This window comes from Athene cunicularia, assembly GCF_003259725.1.
Source record: "Athene cunicularia isolate RWA chromosome 2 unlocalized genomic scaffold, athCun1 chr2_part1, whole genome shotgun sequence".
Lineage (NCBI taxonomy): Eukaryota > Metazoa > Chordata > Aves > Strigiformes > Strigidae > Athene > Athene cunicularia.
The window spans coordinates 41,392,429-41,412,253 of NW_020799095.1; the positions used below are offsets into that span (position 1 = coordinate 41,392,429).

At 40.4% G+C, this 19,825-nt stretch overlaps 1 protein-coding gene across 1 annotated transcript in view; it reads left to right on the forward strand.

The window, feature by feature from the left end:
* ADARB2 (adenosine deaminase, RNA specific B2 (inactive)) overlaps positions 1-19,825 on the forward strand; it is a 282,450-nt gene that overhangs the window by 177,384 nt on the left and 85,241 nt on the right. The gene's annotated exons all lie outside the window — the stretch shown is intronic.

Genomic DNA, 19,825 nt, shown 5'->3' on the forward strand with positions numbered 1-19,825 from the left:
CCATGTTGGAGAAACTCTTTTGATGAATGGGATCAGTATTGCTCTAGCTGTTGTTATTCTACCAGATGGTTCTTCTAATGTTATAGCAAGTGCCATGCCACCAAATAGCTCTTTTCTCATAGAAAGACTGAGATGCTGAAGGCAAAAGCTTGAAAATAGTATCATGAAATCGTTGGCTATAATTTGCAGCCTTTTCCATAGGAGGCATAGATGAGAAGGCAAAATATAGGGGGAAATACCAACGTTTCAATTTGCTAGAGAGAATTATAATATTGATACAGGCAGAAAAATCAGGTCATTCTGTGGTACTGCATCTTACTTGACAGAAAGGAACCCATAAACAAAGAGATGCCCCATACCCTCCTTTTAGAGTTAGCATTTGATGAGGACAGTGTCATTCAGAGGAGACAGCAATGACAAGGAATGTGCCTGTGTCAGAGAAAACCCTCCAGACAATTCTGCCACTAGAAAAGTTAAGGATTTTTGTTTATTATAGGCTTACTTTTTGGGTTGCTTTTTTTTGTTTTCAAATATACCTCCAACAGCACAAGGCATAGTGAAAGCTCTGAATTTTCCTGGAAAAAAATGTAGTGATTACCGCTGTATTCATACAGAAAATATAGAGCTGAGGTACATACTTAGCACATCAGAATTTCACAGTTGATCATGCTAAAGGCTATCTTAGCATTATCCAGACGTTTCAATTTTCTAAGTTCAAAGGAAACTAGGATTTGCAGACATTGGGAAGTATTACATGGGTTCAAGTAATTTCTTGATTTGTTTGACTATCATAAAAGGTTTGATCCACCAGCACCAGGAGGTGATCTACTGCTACAAAGCTCCCTTTATGAACAGAGCTGTTAATGTCCAGGATTTAATGCAAAGCACTGTGAGCACTAAGAGTCATTCTGCTGTTGGCTTGCTGTGAGACCCTAGGCAAGTCATTGAAATCCAATATGCCTGTAATAAAAACGAGCATATTATATGAAAGAACACTTCAGGATCCTTAAGTAGTGTGTAAATGCAAATTATTAGTAGCAATTCTCATTAACATTAGTAAAGATGTTCATTATATGTTCAAGGATTTTGAAAGGAGACGAATCCTCTAAGTAACATGATTGCCTGTAGGACCCAGGAATTATATTTGGTGACCCAGAAGTTTTCTTCCTATGTTTCCAAAAAGGAAACCTAAGAAATCTAAGAAATTCTAAAATACACTGTAATCCTCCACCTCTTCCTTTTAATTCTGGTTTTGTAAACTCCATGAACCAATGGGATAATAACATAATTTAATAATAGCAGTGATCTTCACAGAGTGCTTCACAGGCATTTTGGAAGCCTTAATCAACCTGGCAGTTCCATCCTCCCAGTACTTCTCCAAAGCACAGATAGTTTTAAATGAGAAATCTATGCTGTTTCCTGCCTGACTTAAATCTGGTAACAAGTAGTTTGTTTTAATGAACATGCCTATCTTTCCCTATAGAAACCTAGCACTTGGATATAAAGAGGAATCTCTAGTCCTGTCCTGCTGGGTGCTTTGCTGTCCCCAGTGAACTTTGCTGGGTTGGTTGGCAGGTAAATACCACGCATTCATCAACTGATGGTTTGTTATGTTCTGAAACTGCACCACAAATATAATTGCCTCAGTGACTGAGCTCCCTGAAATATTCCCGGGTTGCTGGACTTCATGATCATCTTCTACTTGAATATCACATCTTACCTGGGTCCCCAGTTGTTCACTAGGCAACGCATTCTTCAGCGTATATTCCCTTTTTTATGGCCTCTTCTCCTTTCTGTAGACTTCTGCTCTCCTTATCTTCTTCTCCTCACTGTTCTAGAAGTATAAATGTCAGTGGAAAGGTGTCACTGAACTTTCTCTGCAAGTATTTTTTGAGTGGTTATGTATTGTCCAACTAAAAGATTACTCGGGCACTTTTAATGCCAGCATTCAGCACATTAATGGAGAGATAAGCTTTAACACTGATTTCTGATGACCTCCTTACTAGCTGCTCTCATCAGTAGACATAGCAGCTATGACAAAAAAAAACGCGTTTGTGTTACTTAAATCATAACACAACTTTTGAAAACAACAGACATATTTCCACTGACTTCAGCTTGGCTACAGCTTAAGCATTAAATCCAAAAGCATCTTTGCTTGTTCTCACTGTGTTATGCAGTATCTCATCGAGTGGCTGTCTTTGCTCACTGCTTCAGTCAGCCCATCTGGCTGTTTGGTCAGTTGAAGAGGTGTAACTGTATTGGGCAGAGTGTAGTTCTCATTGTGTTGTGGTCAGAGGCAGCTGCTCCAAAAGTTTCTTCAGTTCCTTCTTATCTCCCTGATCTTCTGCAAACCACCTTTTCAAGGACACATTTCAAGCGAAGTTTTCAAAGCTATTCCTACTTGGTAGGCTCAGCTTGGTCTGTGTCCAAAAGTGTTTAAAAGTAGGAGAGCACACTGAAACTCAAACAGCTTAGGGATAGAATCTGAAATATTATGTGGGGTTTGATTTCTTCACAGAGTAAGGAATAACCCATTCACTCTTTTCATGTGCTTCATCATATATGTTAGGATATCAGATAGCTGACTCATTGATAGTAGGGAGAGGCAAACAAGATCAGCTGTAACAGTTTCACCTATATTTTGAGTATTTTGTAGAATCCAAGAGTATGTTTATCTATGTGGTTGCCCTTTACAAAGAGTATTCCAACTTTGCATGTCTCTGTTCTGTTCACTTTGTTGTTATCAGTGGTGTTAGGAGGCTGGAATTTGGCTTTTCCTGATTACAGCCTGACTGGAAGAAGGAAAAGCCAAAAATCTTGTAATACTGGTAGTCCAGTTGCACTGAACTTACAGATTTCACATTGTCCAAGAAAGTGTCAAAAAAGTTCCGATGTCCTTATGATCTGGACCTCCTGATCACTAACACTTCTGCCTTGCCCATCAAGGCTCCCAGGGGACCTGGAATCCCTCAGTCTGGGCCTCAGGCGTGCCTTCGAACTGACAGCCACTTTTCCACTGACCAAGGGAGATTCAACGTAAAATGTCAAAAGAGGCACGATATCCTCCAGTTTGTCCTGAGAAGTGCTGCCTACACAAGAGGCTTCCTGAACTGATGGGAGATGCAGAGCATAGATGTAAAATCTGCCACCTTGATCTCTTCTGATTCAAGCAAAACAAAGAAATGCAAGAATAGCAAAGCCAGAAATAGATTAATTCCCTGGGGCAGCTGCAGTCCAACTTGTTTCTTTAGCTGCCTCTCCTGCCCCTCACCTGCCAATGCTGAAAACTCACCATGAAATTGTGAGCACTTTACTGTACCAGTACTTTCTTAAAAGAACATTACTGTGCCTCTGATTTTCTTCCCTGTGATTGTTCCACAATGTGTTTGGGCTGACTGCAACATCAGAACCAAAAAATAAATAAAAGCGTATCACACTTTACACCAGGAAAAAAAAATTAATCTTGTCATTTAAAGCCAAAATAATTGAGATTGTGGCTTCTTTACCACCAATAGTGCTTTGATCCACTTCTGTGATTATCATATGTGTACAATGATGGCTGAAGGACCTGAGCTCTTGCCTGTGTATAAGGTAAATAGAAGGTAGCTGAGATAATCCATGAACGAGATTAAATGGTCACAAGATTTGCCCATCAATCTGCCAGCTACTGTTCTTCCTCAAACCAGAAGTCTTATCTATGTTATGCCACTGAAGTGCAAGATAAATACCATTGATGGTCTGAGCCTGAGCACACCATCTTGATCAGAGTAGCCAAGATAGGAGCCTGGAGATTGCTAAACTAATGGCAGAGATAAAGTGAGTCAGGACAATGGAAATTACAACACATCACTGTGCCCCTTGTCTAAGTCACTAAATATTGCGCCTTGTTTCATGGTATACTTGGTCTGAACTCATGTTGTCCATCAGATAATATTCAATTCTTCAACATCAGCTTTTATGGAAGTCTGACAATTGTTTCTCCCCACCTTGGGAGGTAAAGTTCTTATATTCCAAAAAAGGAGACAACATAAAAAGGGTGCTGACCTAACCAGCCCTAACGAGTCTGCACTGGTAGAAATACATCCACACACTCCCAGCCTTTCCAAGTGCACTGTGTTCATTTTAGGAGATCAAGGTGACCCCCAACTGCATCTGACCAGTTTACAGATTGTTTTTCTAATCTTGTAGCTCTTTAAAACTATCTCACGCAGTCTAAACAGCATTCTTACTGCTGTAGAGCAAAACCATTAATTAATATTGCCATAACAAATTAGTAATAGAGGGCTGTGTGGATTTTAAATGGACCTAAATTAAAAAAGAATAGGTGTGAAAATCGCACTCACACCACATTGAAATGGCTTAACGCTGCTGTTGCTGGTTCACATCCAGAGCCTCCAGAGCAGTAGTTGTCAATTTATTTATTTAAAGGAAATCTCGTTGTGTGTGTCATCAAAAGCAAACAGGGTTTTTTTTTTTTCATTTGGCAAATAAAGCTAACCATTCGAATCCATTAAATCCCCTATTTGCCAAAAGCTTCATTTGCAGACAAAAGCAACCTCAGTATCCTCATTGCAATGATTTTTTATCATGAGGAGGTCATGGATTCCTGCCACCTAACTTCACTGTCACCTTGGTGAGCAGTGTCATGGGAAGAACAACCACTGTGTTGGGGTAAGCCCCGTACCCCACATCTCTTATCAACTTCCCTCCAGAAACCTGTTTCTCTGTGTTGCAAAACTGGTTCATTTTCATTCAGTATCAATTGTTCCTGCCTCCTTCACTTTATTTCTCTCACTGTCCTCATTTGCCAACTTCCTTGCAACCATGCCCTCTCTCTCCTGTGTTGCAATTAAGCCAGGGCTGAGGTTGGCAGTGATAGATTTGACTCTGGTGAGAAAAGGGACAGCACACAGAGCTGGCACTGAGCTTTGAGAAGCTGTTCCAGCATGTTTCTGTGAAGAGCTTTGTCTGGTCAAATAACCAAGTACATTTTTTTATAACCTTCTTTCTTTTCACCTTCTCTGTTTTCTCTAGCACAAAGAGAAACAGCTGATAGGTGTGTGCGTAGCTCCTGACAGTGAGATGCAAGAAAGGGTGGGGACCAGGGAGATGCCTCTGCAATACAAATAATGTTTGATTTTCAACCATCTATTTATGACTCTGTAGGAGGGAAAAGTTGTTTTTTATAATCAAAGCAACAAGCAGTGAAGACATTTATACGATTACAGTTTCTTAAGCAAAACAACGGCAAAAGAACCAATTTAGAGGCACAGCATCAATGCACTAGATACTGTTATTATTATCCTGGCTGCTAATAAGATTGCAGTCACTTCTAGACTCACAGTTGAGGAACCAGGACCACCCCATCACCCCTCATACAAGTCCGACATCAAACAGGATTGTTGTCCCAGAGAGATTACAGCTTGAGTCTTAGATGAAGAAATGACTGTGTTTTAATATATATAATCCATGTGAGGTCAAAAGGAGATGCAGAAAGGGCTACTTACATGAAATCATGGGAAACAAATTAACAGGGTAGAAAGGACTCTTATCACTTGCTCTCATATCATCAGCACGTACATGTAGACACATGCAGGGGTTTGCACTTGAAAAGCAGTCATCACTACAAAATAACACATTACTTTGCATCAGCTGAACTACAGTAGTGATCCAGCTATCTGCTGCAGGAAGTGTCTGAGTTGATGTCTCGATCTCCACTCTCCATACCTCTCTCTTTGCTCCTCAGGGGCTGTACCCTGTAATTCCCTGCTCCCTGGCAGCCACAGAGAACTCCAACAGGATCCCCAAAAGATTCCCCTGTACTTGTCTTTAAGTCCTGCATGATATAGAACATGCTCAGGGCTTTCAGAGCATTAGGTATGCTAAACAAAACTCTTCTAACGGAGATGTTAAAGTCTAAATATACCACTCACCTAATTAATAACTTAGGAGAGCTGTAATAATTGTGATAATTAGTTAATGAATGACTGATCTTTATGTACAGAAGTGAAAAAATAATTTTAATATCTTCAAGGAAAAAATCTTTAAGGCTGAAAGGCATTTTTTTCAAGAGTAAATATACTTAAGTAATTTAAGTCTATAAGTAACCCAAATCCCTTCTTCCTCTGAAAAAAAAAAAAAAAAAAAAAAAAAAAAAAAAAAAGGAAAAATAAAAATATCTATTTTTCCTTTATAAAGACTCTGAAGAGTCCACTGTGATTACAGTGCATTTAGAGTGGGGTGAATCTCATTTAGCTGACTAGGCTTCTGGCTGCTCTTTTAGCGTAGTTGCAAATACCTCATACTATCCATACATTCACAGAACCATCGTTTGATTTCTTTCCTTCGGAGTCTAGATTGCTTACTAAACATAGCTAGTGAGATACAGCATGGACTCTGCTGACTTCTGCTCTTTATCAGCCTTGCCTATCTGGGAAGCTGATGGTGTGGATCTGATTTGTAAAGAATTATTATTTGTGCGACCCATTATGGTGAGACAGTTTATGCAGAGTGATTAGGGCTCTAGCGATGAGCTGAGCTAGTTAGTACATGAAAGCTGCATCCCAGTCTGGTGTCATCCACACATAAAACTTCCTTCTAAACCAGACACTCTCGCAGCTGTCAGAATCGCCTTTGTTGCTTTCTGGCTTTGTAAGTGAGCTAGGGACACTTCAAAAGCTCCCTGCAAGCTGGACCTCGTTAAAGCTCCCGCTTCGTCCTGGACTTGCATCCTGACATTGTTTATGACGCTTCATTATTACCTTCTTAATACAAGCCATGATCGTTCTGCTCCACTAAATGGAGCTGTAATACAAGCGCCTGGAGTGATTTTTTCTTTGGTCAAGTTCCATGCAAAGCCCTCTCTGTTTGAGCTGGAGTGTTACAGTCATGCCCAAACCACGTTCTTTATCTATTTTTATCTGTAGTCACATCTAGGAAGCTTTAATTATTCAAACAGATTTTTCTTTCTGTGTACAGAGTAGCAGAAGGAAGCTCCTACCATTTATTTTACGATGACTACCTCCCTCTTGTGGTCCTTGTGCCAACCATGTGGCAGGCAGATCATCGCGGTGCGAGAGGAGAACTAATAACACAGAATTCCAGTGCATCTTGGAAAGGCAGCCTGCACTTTCCCCAGTAATGCTTCTGAGAAGCCCAGTGTCACAGGCAGCCGAGGGACCCCTCCCTTCCTGCTGAATAACGGGGGACATCTTTGTCCGGTTTATTTTATTGCAAACACTAGCCTTTAAATAGTGCATTTGTACAGTAGTTTTGGAAAAAAAAATAAAAATTTCTCCTGCCCCTTTATGTCAGCTAAACTGCTCATGCAATGTGAAAGAATTATATACATACACATACGCCCACAAAATTGTGTACATGTCGTAAAATTCAGTAAGTGGAATATATTTGGGGCTTAATTTTAGGATTGCTGAGAATTAATGGACAGAGCAGACTTTAAACTTGTTATAATGGATGTAAAATGTGATTTATGTATTTAGACCAAACAAAACTAGAGAATTGGCTCATGTTGTTAGAGAGAGTAAAATCCTTTGTTGTTCACTTAGTGCTTTCTTTATATGAACATCTTACAAGTCAGTTTAGATCTCTAATGGGAGATGATTTTATCAGAGCAAGGGTTTGGATTTTTTTTCACGTGCATGCTACATGATGTAAACTTTTGTTAAGATAAAATATTTTTTAAAACCCCTGAGAAATAGGAATGGCAGATAAATATTCATATTTACTGGGAAAGTGGGTAAATTATCAATCTAATTTAATCACAAAGTTTTATTCAAATAAAACAATCAATAATATCTGTCCCATGACACCCATCAGCTTCTTAGACTGATTTCTAAGACACATAAAATATTAATGCATCCATAAACTTTTCCTCCTTTACCTAACACTCCAATGTTGCCTTTAGACAAATTCATGTTGCTTTTTCATCCATTTTGCTTTTCTAATTGGTAAGTCAGTTTACTTCCAAGCAAGCTAACCATTTTTTCCTATTTGTCTTCCAAACTGGAGTAGACATTTGATATGAAAGCATCTAAGCATGATTGCTCTTAACCTACTTGTCATCACATCTGCTGCAGACACCAGCCATGTAATCAGACCTACATTCAGACAATGGTACCTTAAAATCAATGCTACACTGAGATGTCACCCAAATGAGCCCATGCTACTGAAGACGTACTGATTTGCTATATAAATTACTTGTGTGCCATTTCTTCTCACTCTCTTTATCCAGTTCGCCTTTAAATACTACAGGTGGAAAGAGAACATTCCCTGAACAAACATAGTCAAATGAGCAAAATGAACATGTTTTGGTTTGTTCAGAGAAATAGCCTAAATGTCCCATGATTTCTAGATTCTTCTGGTCATGTCATTTCATTACTGAGTCCCTATTTCTAGGCCATCTTCTATGAACTGGGCACTATTACTCATAGAAATAATTACAATCAACTCCTTTCCCTCCTGTGTGGGTCATTGCTTTATTAGGTTAAACACTAGGAATAATGTGAGTCTCCAATGTCTTGCGGGGAGGGTGAAGACGGCAACACTGGCTTCAATTCTTGTTTGATAAGTAGTTTTTATCCAAATCATCTCTGTCCTATACTTTTAAGGAATAATCCTCTCAGGAATATTGGGGAAGAAACTTATTTCTCCTGAACCAGCCCCTCTTTTCTTCTACTCTCCTTGATACACACACAAGTCATTCTAACCCTTGGTGCCTAATGACCCTTGTACACTCATCATATGGACAACCAACCATTCCTAACAGTACCACAAATATGCTGTGAGGGCTTCATTGTCCTGGTCATTGCAGAGAAACAGTGTCCAAGAGAAGTGCAGAAAATGAACATGCTTTTTTAAACCTTATCCAGCTACACAGAAACCCCCTGCAAACCAAGGCAGTGGTCGTCAACGTGCAGCAGGGAAAAGAGACGAGATAGAAAATAATGAGGAGCAGTGGCTGATAACAGGCATAAAGTCAAGTTCCTTGGAGGCTCATGGTTATGGCAGCAATGAGGGGCAGATGAGCTGACTGATGCACACCAGAAGCTATAAATCAGAGCCACACTGAAACTTTTGTGTCTGAGTACCAGCAGTTCAAATGAAAATGGAAACATAGCTGTTAAAACTGTTCTCTGAGCCAAAAGTTAGCAGTTGCACCACTTGGAAAGCATCATGGTTCACCCAAAATAGTGTCCTATAATAATGCAATAATGCTTATAGCAGCTTCTAACATGATAACATGGAGAGAAGAGGAATACCCCATGAGGTCACCATTCTGGAAAACACCTTCACAGGTGCTGAAGGTAGTTATTTGTCTCCCACTCAAAAAAACCAGCTAATTCCTATGGATCATATGGATCAATGAGCTTGCAGCTCAGCCCAAGGGCTTTGCTATTCCCAGGCAGGACTTACAGCATGTTAAAACACTGTTGCATTTTGCTGACTTTTGTGGTGTTGCATGTACTTCTTTCACTGCTCAGCTAAAGGCCACTCAGAAATGTTTTCCTATATAGAGTGTCATGGATGTTACCAGAACAGCAGATATCAGTTCTTGACACAAAGATTTCTTTGCCCACTTTGTGCTTGTCTTCTTAAAAAATCCACCTTCTTCAGTGCTGTAGCACATTCCTGCTGATCATAATTCACATATATCTGTCTGGTTCTCTGATGGCATGGTCTAAACCATCATTTACTCTAGCAAGTATCTCAGCATGGCTGGAGGAGTCTGTGGGTTGTATTTGCCCTTCCAGTAGGTGCTGGCTATTACTTAGAGAAGACAGTAAGACAAATAATCAGATTATTTTGCTCAAATTCATAAAAAGTTCTGAAAAATAAAACCACAAAATATTGCCATATGAACCCTCAAATACAAGTTATTCTTTGCCTTTTTTTTTGTTTTTTTGGTTTTTGGTTTTTGGTTTTTTGGGGTTTTTTTTTAGTGTAGGATATTTTTGGTCACAATCATAATCCTACTGATAGGAGATGCCCTCTGCTTTTTCAGGGCAAGAACCTTCAGCTGCATGTTTTACATTTTGACTTCGAGGGAAATCAAAGTACAAGAAGGATGAGGCTGCTGCTGTCACCATGTTCTAAAGAACACTGATGGGAAGAAATGAATAGCATTTCCCAAAACACTGACAATCTACAGTGCATAAATTTTCCTTTGAAATCCTGTATTCATAAAAAAGGAAAGTAACATGACTTTCAGATCTACTAGTCTTTGATGTAGGTATTTTGAATTTTTTCCCTCTATGAATAGGCAGGAGACTAAAATAAATGTAAATTTTGAGAAAATTACATCTTTGCCTGCATCTTCTCTTGGACATTTGTAAACTTAGAGACATCTTAAGCCCTCACTCTCACAAAAAGGAAAAAAAAAAAAAAGTACAGTCTCCTTCATATATAAAACCCAAGCTGATATAGAAAGTCCTTACAGGCAGGATAACATCCTTGCCATGTAAATGAGCTGAAATCAGAAAAATATCTGAGCAAAGCTTCCCCGTGTGCAGATCCAAGGGATCTGTTTGGGAGCCCTTGATAACAACAGGTCACCAGATAAACACCAATGAGGTTGAACTGAGCAGCAGGAGAGAAAGAAACATTGCAAAAACAAGCTGGGGGGAAAAAAAAAAAAAAAAAAAAAAAAAAAAAAAAAGACAGAAATTGATCTGAGCAAATTAAACACTCGTACTGTAGTGGTTAGCAGCCTTTTTTTTTCATTCTCCCTTTCAAAATGTGAGATGCTGGAGGGGAGATCAGTGCGGGCAGTTTGCCTTTCCTACGAACAGGGCTGCTCCCAGCTGCAGACATAAGGACGACTTGGTGGGGTCAGGAATAAAAGCTTAAAACATAGAAATTACTCCACTGGGGACCCAGGAACAGTTTTTTGGTATGAGAAGAAGTGGTGACACCATTGCTGTAAATCAGGCAAAAACCCCAAGTATGGGAAGGAAACTGTTGAAGTTATAGTATTGTCCTGAAATGAAATCCTTGCAAAGGTACGTATAGGGAAATGCTTTGATGGTACCTGGGAGCTGTGTTTTGCTACCCATGCCACATACTGTATTATGGGAGCTTATTTCTTTGCACATATACTTACTAGCATTACAAATATTAAAAGTCCTTTTTGTGGTTCAGAAATTAAGGTGAATCACTGAACCAACATAAACTAAATTTGCTCTGATATATGTGGGCATGAAGCCACAAAACAATGTGGTAAGCTAATACATTTATTCCATATTCCCACAGGCATAAACCAGAGCAGAATTTCAACCTGTGCATTTATAGCGAATGAAATATCAAACTTACCCTGAAATATGTTGCAGCTGTTTCTCATTCCATCATGTAGCTGATAAATAGCTAATCTCCAGTTCAGGCCTCTCTATTTAAATAAGCACAGTAAAAAGTTTAGCTATCTCTGACTGAACTACTTCAGCTGAATTTCCTTAGTTCACTGCTTCTGGCCCCTATTAAATGCAATCCAGATAAAGTCTGTTTTCTACTAGTATTTGTTTCTCTCTTGACGCACTTGGTATCTGCTCCTGCTAAAAGCTTTCAGACTGGAAGAAAAATCTACTTAAAAATACATTATTTAATCAGCATAACTAAGTATCATTAATACTAGGAGGACAGAGGATTTCTTTTGTGCTGTTAACAAATACATTGCTCTCTATGGGCAGTCTCACCCCCACCATTAAACTGATGATTTTGCAGAGCTGGGGATGAAAAAGAAAAAGGGGACTACACATTTCCCCATAGCACAGCAGACAAGCAAAGGCTGTGAGACACCCTCATTTTGCTTCCTATTCTGCTTACTCGCTCATCTGCTTTACGAGCTGCCTTTTGCCCTGAGAGCGTCAGGCAGCTGCCGGCTCCGCACACCCGGCTGCCCGCAGCGAGCGGGCAGCTCAGCCGTGCCCCACGCGTGGCCAGTCCCCACTCCCACTCCCGCAGCACGGCCTCCCATGGCACAGAGTTACACGTGGCTTCCAAAGTCCTCAGCCTTCGTTCCCTTTCCTGGCTCTGTTTGTCCTTTTGATGGATTCCATTTTCTCTTCTGACACTCCCATTATTAGGAAGGGTCTCCTGTCTCCCGGCGTGCCTCATGCAGGCAGGAGCAGGCTGAAGCTAGAAGTAAGCAAGCAGCTGTGAGAATAATTCAGTAAAATTTTAGGTCAAATGTTAGGTGCCCCGTCCTTGTGATAATCACTTACATTAGAGCACATCAACACAATTGCACTTGCAGCGAATTAACAGTGATCTGTGCAGAGGCACAAAATCAAGTGCAATAATAATAATACACATGTATGAAAAACGACGTGATCACTTCTTAATTAATTAATAACCAGTTACTGATTAAAAGGGGAACATACGGAGTTAAATGTGTTCTTGACAACACTAACAGGATTGGTTTAGCACTGATTGTATTTTACAATAAGACATATAAGTGCAAATAATTGCTTCCACTATATCATGGAATTAGTTCCATGACAGTTCAGCTGATTACTTCAGGGTTTTTATCTGTGTTTTGTAGCTGCAAGATCCACTACCGTTTTGCACCTTGCTAGCCGGTAGCAAAACACTCTTGTCTGTTTACATGTATTGCATGTAATGTGGCAGGAGAAGCAGAATCAATACTGTAGATATATACAGTACCTGCATCACAAAGGTTACCGTGCTCGGAAAATAGCTGATGAAGACTTGAGGTAATGAGCTGAAACATCCTGAAAGTAATTCCTAGCAGCACTAAAGACAATAATATAACTTTGCCTGACATGGGTAATCCTCCGCAGACTGAGGGAAACATAATTTTTTCTGGAAGGGAGTTTTGTGGTCCACTGAAAGTTTGAGTGAGATATGGGATATACCTTACGAATGAGGAACGGCTCATAACTCAGGAGAGGTGGAACCTAAATGAAGTCACAGAGGTCGTTCTTATTTTATCACTGGAGGAAATGCACCCTGTATATCACTCAGTCTTTTCATACATTTAGTTACTGGGATAATTCTGGGTGCAACAAACTGTTCATGGTCTTTTCATCTTGTATTTATGAACAGAAAGATTTTAAAACAATTAGAAGCAATTGCAGAAGAACCTGTGAGTCCAAAGTGAGGCTTCTTTAGAGATAAATTTAAGGACATACGTGGGAAGTCTATGGTTCATGTAGGATATGGAGATATCAGCTAAATATTTTTCTTTTTCTTTTTTTTTTTTAGTATGTTTTTCTTTTAGTATGTTTTCTTTAGTATGTTTTCTTTTAGTATGTTTTTTGCTGCTGCTGCAGTGCAGAAGCTAGAAGGACCAATGAAGCAGTCAGAGAAGTTTGCCCTTTCTTTTATCTCCCTTCATGGTTGCAGCCATTTGTGATTTCCGTGCATGTTTTCAGACTGCTTTCCTAACAAAATTAGCTTTCTGTGATCAGCTTTCTGCTCTTCCTAGTAATCCTTGAGACTGTTCAACTGTATTTGACAGCAGCAGATACCTCAAGACATTCAGTCTCTATCTAAACAATGTAAAAAAGGGAACTTTGTGGAAGCAAGATCAACCCAAACTAGTCCTGCACAGAGGACAATGCAGTTACCCCCAAGGCAGTAGCCACAGAGCCAGGCAGCATGTTGGCAAAACATACCAAAAAATACTGGTGTTTCCATTTGGTCCTTTTTATTTCTCTTCTTAACACTGGGGGCATGTACATTCTCTTTTTTAGAGGTATGAGTCTATTTGAGCCTGCAAAGTCACAAACAGTGTAAGAGGAGTCTTGGGCTTAGTAAGTGCTTCCCTATAGCTGCATGTTATCAAGCTATTTCTTAATTAAAGCCTACACAATGAATCAAATTGGTGTAATCATGATATTGCTGTGGCTGTAACCTGAAACAGGTTTAGATATGATGCATCTCAATTTGTTCCCTTCAGGAGACAGTTGGACTTTTTGACTTAAAATGGAATTCTTCAGGGTGGTGTGGGAGTTGTGTAAAAATGTGGGCATCTGGCAGCTTTGTGAGGCACCTGGTTCTGACCTCAGTATCAGACAGGAATTCTTTTCCTGTCAGTCCAGCATTAACCCAGACCTCAAGGGTACCATAGGTTCAGCACCACCAAGCACAGGAGCCCACAGCAGCACGGGCCTAGCTCCAGCATATATACACCCACAGCATGTACAAAATCTCCTCCTGTCACGTCTTGGCAGCTCCCTCCTTCCATGCCAGCCCTGAGAAGGCTGGAAGAGGGGTACCAGCATTGGATGCAAACATGGTGTCAATGGAGGAATACCTCTTCAGAGGCATTAAGTCCCTGCATTTTCTTTTGGGTTAGCCTGGCTGCCATAGACATCTTATACTTTCTATAGAGTGGTACATTGCATCCAGAAGTCTCATTTCTATTATAACACATATATAGGCACTCTGTCATCAATTAGCTGTCAACATAGGAATACACAATACAAGAAGGAGGCAGATTTCTGTTGTGTATGTTCGGACTTCACTGTACTAATTAATTATTTTCATATAGAAAATTTTCACTTTTAATAGGATCTGTGGGCTTCTTCTTACTTTATACAGTACAGAGCAAAGAAGGGGGTGACATTGCAGTAGCCACTGGGGCACAGTCCTGTTGAGCCAGGGAAAGTGCACACTAACAGGTTCCCGGTGGGTGGAGAGGCTGAGCTTGTGAGTTGGTCTGGGACAAAACTGGAAAGGGTGAATATGAGGGCAGTTGTCTCAGTGCTTGATTGGTGGGGCCAAGGGAACAGGTGAGGAAAAAAGCATTGTTTTATTTGTGCCTATGTTGGTAACTCAGAATTAACCATCTGAGTTTAAGTACATTCTAGTAACACCTGTGAGCAATTTCACTGTTTTTCAATGCAGTTTGTTGCCAGTCCAAAGGACTGTTAGTAGTCCTAACAAAGCTATTTCTCCTTCTATAAAATCATGATAAACTCAGACAGAGATTTCTTAAATTTTCCTTTTTTTCCTAATATACCTGGTTCTGATATCTGAGGGTCTTAATTAGCAAAAACCAGAAGGTTCATAAATGGTTGATTAGACGTTCAGCTGTAATCTGGAAATACAGTAAATCAGATGTCTGTTGATGAGTCTACTGTGGTACATTTGTTATAGGATAGATGGGGCAGGTGCTAAAATCCTTACTTAGCAAAATTGAAGCCAATCAGTGTTGACACTGGATTAAACAGGAGCATTTGTTGTATTTGGCAGCTGTGAAGGGGTTTGCAGTTTGTTAGAGAAAGGGGGCAGTCTGCAATGCATCTGAGGGGTTTGTGTGCAATATATCAAGAGATGAATGAGTGACCAAAACAATGTTGATAACAGACCGATGTTTTAGCTATTGCTGTGCAGTGCTTACACAGCATCAAGGCCTTCTCTGCTTCTCACACTGCCTCACTAGTGAGGAGGCTGGGGGTGGGCAAGAAGCTGGGAGGGGACACCACAGCCAGGACAGCTGACCCAGCTGAACAAAGGGATATCCCGTATTGTATGGTGTCATGCTCAGCAATAACAGCTGGGAGAAGAAGGGGGAATGTTCAGAGTTAAGAAATTAATAACAGACCTTTATCTCAACCCATGAGTTTTCTCACTTTTACCTTTCCGATACTCCCCAATCCAACTGGATGGGAGGGAGTGAGCAGCTGCATGGGGCCGAGCTGCCTGCCAGGGTAAACCCGTAACAGTGAGCAATACTGGGACACAAACGTGGGAAGTATATAAAGTCACTGTTTATGAATCTACATTGACATACTGGTTTCCATTGAAACCAGTGGCAAAATTTTGTTGGGTACAGGTTCCATGTGAGAGGATGACATTTAGGGAATATTTGGAAAGAAAAAGCCTGAGATACTACAATTTAAAAACCACATTGTTGGCTGTTGTCAAATAGCTACCTAGTTTCCATTCATACCTTGAGGGGCTAATCAATAAAGCATAATTATCTCCTCTGTTTATAGGGTGATGTTTGTTCTCAGTTTGAATCGAGAACTATTGAAAGGCCGTATGAGGAAGACCTGAATGTATGTGTCAGGATCAATTCAGAGTTTAAATTGCTTATAATGGCTTTTTAATGTCAATGCAGATATCTCCAAGTGGCCTAAAGAGAGGGTGACAAAAAAGTAACTGACCGTGTCACCAGCTAGTTTTGCTTTTGTAGTTTAAAGGGATATCATCAACTGGAAACCTAGGCAATGAACTAAGTGTAGTACTAAATACAGCACTTTGCATCCTGCTGCCACAGCTTGTGATTATTTTATTTATTTTAGCTTTCTTTTCTCCATGATTGCTGTTGAAAGATTCAAATTTAAAAAGAAAAAAGAAAAAAAAAAAGATTATCATTAATTATGGAATTTGTTAAAAATGTGAAGCTGATCATAAAGGGTTTTCATAAATGGAATCACAGAACAGCTGAGGTTGGAAGGAATCTCTGGAGGTCATCTAGTGCAGCCCCTGCTCAAACAGGATCAGCTACAGCAGGTTGTCCAGACCCATGTTCAGTTGTGTTTTGAGTATGACCACAGATGGAGACTCCACAACCTTTCTGGGCAGCCTGTTCCAGTGTTTGACCATCCTCACCAAAAAAAAAATTGAAGTGTTTTCTTGTATGCAGGGTTTTTAATTTGTGCCCATTGCCTCTTGTTCTGTCACTGGACACTACTTAGAAGACTTTAGCTTCCTTGCCTTCATTCACTCCCATCAGGTGCACACATTGATGAGATCCCTCTGAGCCTTCTTTTCTCCAGACTGGACAACTCCAGCTCTTTCAGCCTCTCCTTGTATGAGAGATGTTCCAGTCTCTTAATCATCTTAGTGTCCCTTTGTTGGACTCAGTCCACTATTTCCATATCTCTTTTGTACTGGGGAGCCCAGCACTCCAGATGTGCATCACCGGTGCAGAGCAGATGGAATGCATCACCTCCTTCAACCTGCTGGCAACACTCTTTCTAAAGCAGCCCAGGAGGCTGTTTTCTTTCTTTGCCTTGAAGTCACATTGCTGGCCCACAGTCAGCTTGTTGTCCACCAGGACCCTAAGGTCCTTCTCAGCAAATGTGCCTTCCAGCTGGTCAGCCCCCAACCTATCTGGATGCCTGGGCCTGTTGCTCCCCAGGTGCACAACCTGACAGTTCTCCTTGTCAAACTTCATGAGGTTCCTGTCAGCCCATTTCTCCAGTCTGCTGACATCCCTCTGGATGGCAGCATGACTCTGGTGTATCAGCTACTCCTCCCAGGTGTTGTATCACCAGCAAACTTGCTGAGGGTACACTCTGTCCCATCATCCAGATCATTTATGAAGATGTTTATAGTATTGGACCCAGTGTTGAGCCCTGGGGTACACACCACTAGTGACGTGCCTACAACTGGACTTTGTGCCACTGTTCACAACCCTCTGGTCCCAGTCTTTCATCCAGTTTTCAGTCCACCTCCCTATCCACTTATCTAACCCATACATTGTCAGCTTGCCTGTGATGTTGCTATGGAAGATGGTGTCAAAGGCTTTGCTAAAGCCCAGGTATACAACATCAACTGCTCTCCCCTCATCCACCAAGCCAGTCACCTCATTATAGAAGGCTATCTGGTTGCTCAAGCACAATTTCCCCTTCATAAAACAATGCAGACTGCTCCCTAATCTCCTTCTTGTCCCTCATGTGTTTGTAAATGCTTTCCAGGAGGATTTTGTCCACCACCTTCCCAGGGATGGAGATGAGGCTGTCAGGCTTGTAGTTCCAAGGATCATCCTTCTTGCTCTTCTTGAAGATAGGAGTGACATTTGCTCTCTTCCAGTCTTCAGGAAACTCTACCTGTTACCATAGCAGAAGCAGGATAGAGCAGGATATTCTTCATTTGGTTTTCCTCTGATCTGCAAGTTACTGAGCTTATTTCAGGAAAAGCTGTCTCAATGCTTTCATGGTTAGTGCTGTGCAGGAAGTTGAATGAGGAGATCAAAACAGTCCCTTCTGGCTTTAAAATATTTGGGTTTGAAATGACTCATAATTCTGTCAAGTCAAATACAACTGATACAAATACAATACCTTTTTTGTAAGTTGATCATGTCCCTTTAGCATGATTATTTAATAGTCATAAACATTTGTTAATGTGCGACAGGCAACTGTGGTGGGAATGCTTCATGATTGCTCCTTATGCAATATCATGCTGGGATTGCAGACCCATGTTTTGCTGTTTATGTTATCTGTACTTCACTTCAAACGTGTTTTATGATAGTACTTTAAAAAGGAGAATGGAACATTTTATCATATTTTCCTGCCAAACCCCTTGTGTCTATTTTTTTTCTTAAAGAATTGTTTTTATCATCTATCTTTTACTGTGTATCGCAGCATTATCTTCACCTGTTAAGGGAAAAAATGAATGGACTTACAGTGTACAACAGACTGACAGCAAATCATAGCATGGATGTTCCCTTCAGAATGACAGTTATACCCTAGATGGCATAGTGACTAAATAACTCATTATGAGAAACTCCTTTTCACCAGACAGTTGTTAAATTGAAGGTATTACCAAAACAGAATGTAAGAATTATTGCTTGCTCTATGGTCATTTTTCTTTAGGTAAGGATATCTGCCTCTTTTTTTTTTTTTCTTTTTCCTTCTATAAGCAACAAACTGAAAGAACCAATCCAGTCTTCAGCATCATTACAGCACCATTATGGTAAATGCTGACCTAGCATTTTCACTATAAATTCTGCTTTCCACACAAGTGTTGAGATGAGGGTTCATTTGCAGTCCAGCTTTTTTTGGAGGAAAATATCTTTTCATGAACTTTCCCTTTTTGAGGACTGAGCCTAACCCTTTTAAAATTAACAGGATGTTGAGGTAGAGGTGTTAGCTGTCTTATTCTACCTGCCAATCCACAGAAATGTGGCGCTCAGATCACAGCTAACCCTTGCAGGAGGTTAAGACCTTTGCGGGAACAAAAGCACAGACACCAATATGGTGGTTGCTACTTGCTCGATTTATTAACTGCGCAATTGCTTTATATACGCCTTTCCGTACATCACAAGACCTTTCGTTCCCTGTTCTTTCCGTACATCGCGAGATCTTCCGAGCACCTCTCTCTACACCCTATTCTTCCCGTACATCGAGAGATCTTTCATGCGCCTCTGTTCTTCCTGTACATTACGAGATCTTTGGTCCCCTATTCTTCCCATACATCGTGAGATCTTTCGTGAGCCTCTCCCTACAACAGGAAAGTAACATAAAAATAAAAATGAATTATTTCAGATGTTCTCTAGTGTTGCTCTTTCATTCTTGTAGCGAAGAAGCTCAATTTGAAGTTGAGATTTTGCTAACATTTAATGGGAAATTACTATAGCTCTGCATAGATTAGAGTCATCACATTAAGATGAATGGCTTAATTTATTTAGAAAACTGCCTAATTTTTTCATAGTGAATAAATATTCCAAAGCTTTCCTGTATAAATACAATACAAAAACTCAGGTATCTCTGGTAGTCTGAAGACTGCAAGGTGTTTTGTATTATTAGAAGATCAACAACAGATCAATAAGGCAGATGAGGAGATCTACCTATTTAAAGCTGGGTACTGACATAATAGGTTAAAAAAACAGTGTTCACTCAAAAAAAAAAAAAAAAAAAGGCAGCTTGTTGCTGCTGAGACACGCTGCAATAGTGCACTGAAATACCCTTCAGATGAAGGGTTAACCTAACACCCACAGTCAAGGTGATCTGAAGCCTTTGCTTTGGAACAAGGACTGGAACCCTTCTGCCAGCAGAGCTGGGCACTGCTGGGGAGCTGCTGGGGATGTCAGTGTCTCCAGCCAGCATGGCTGGGT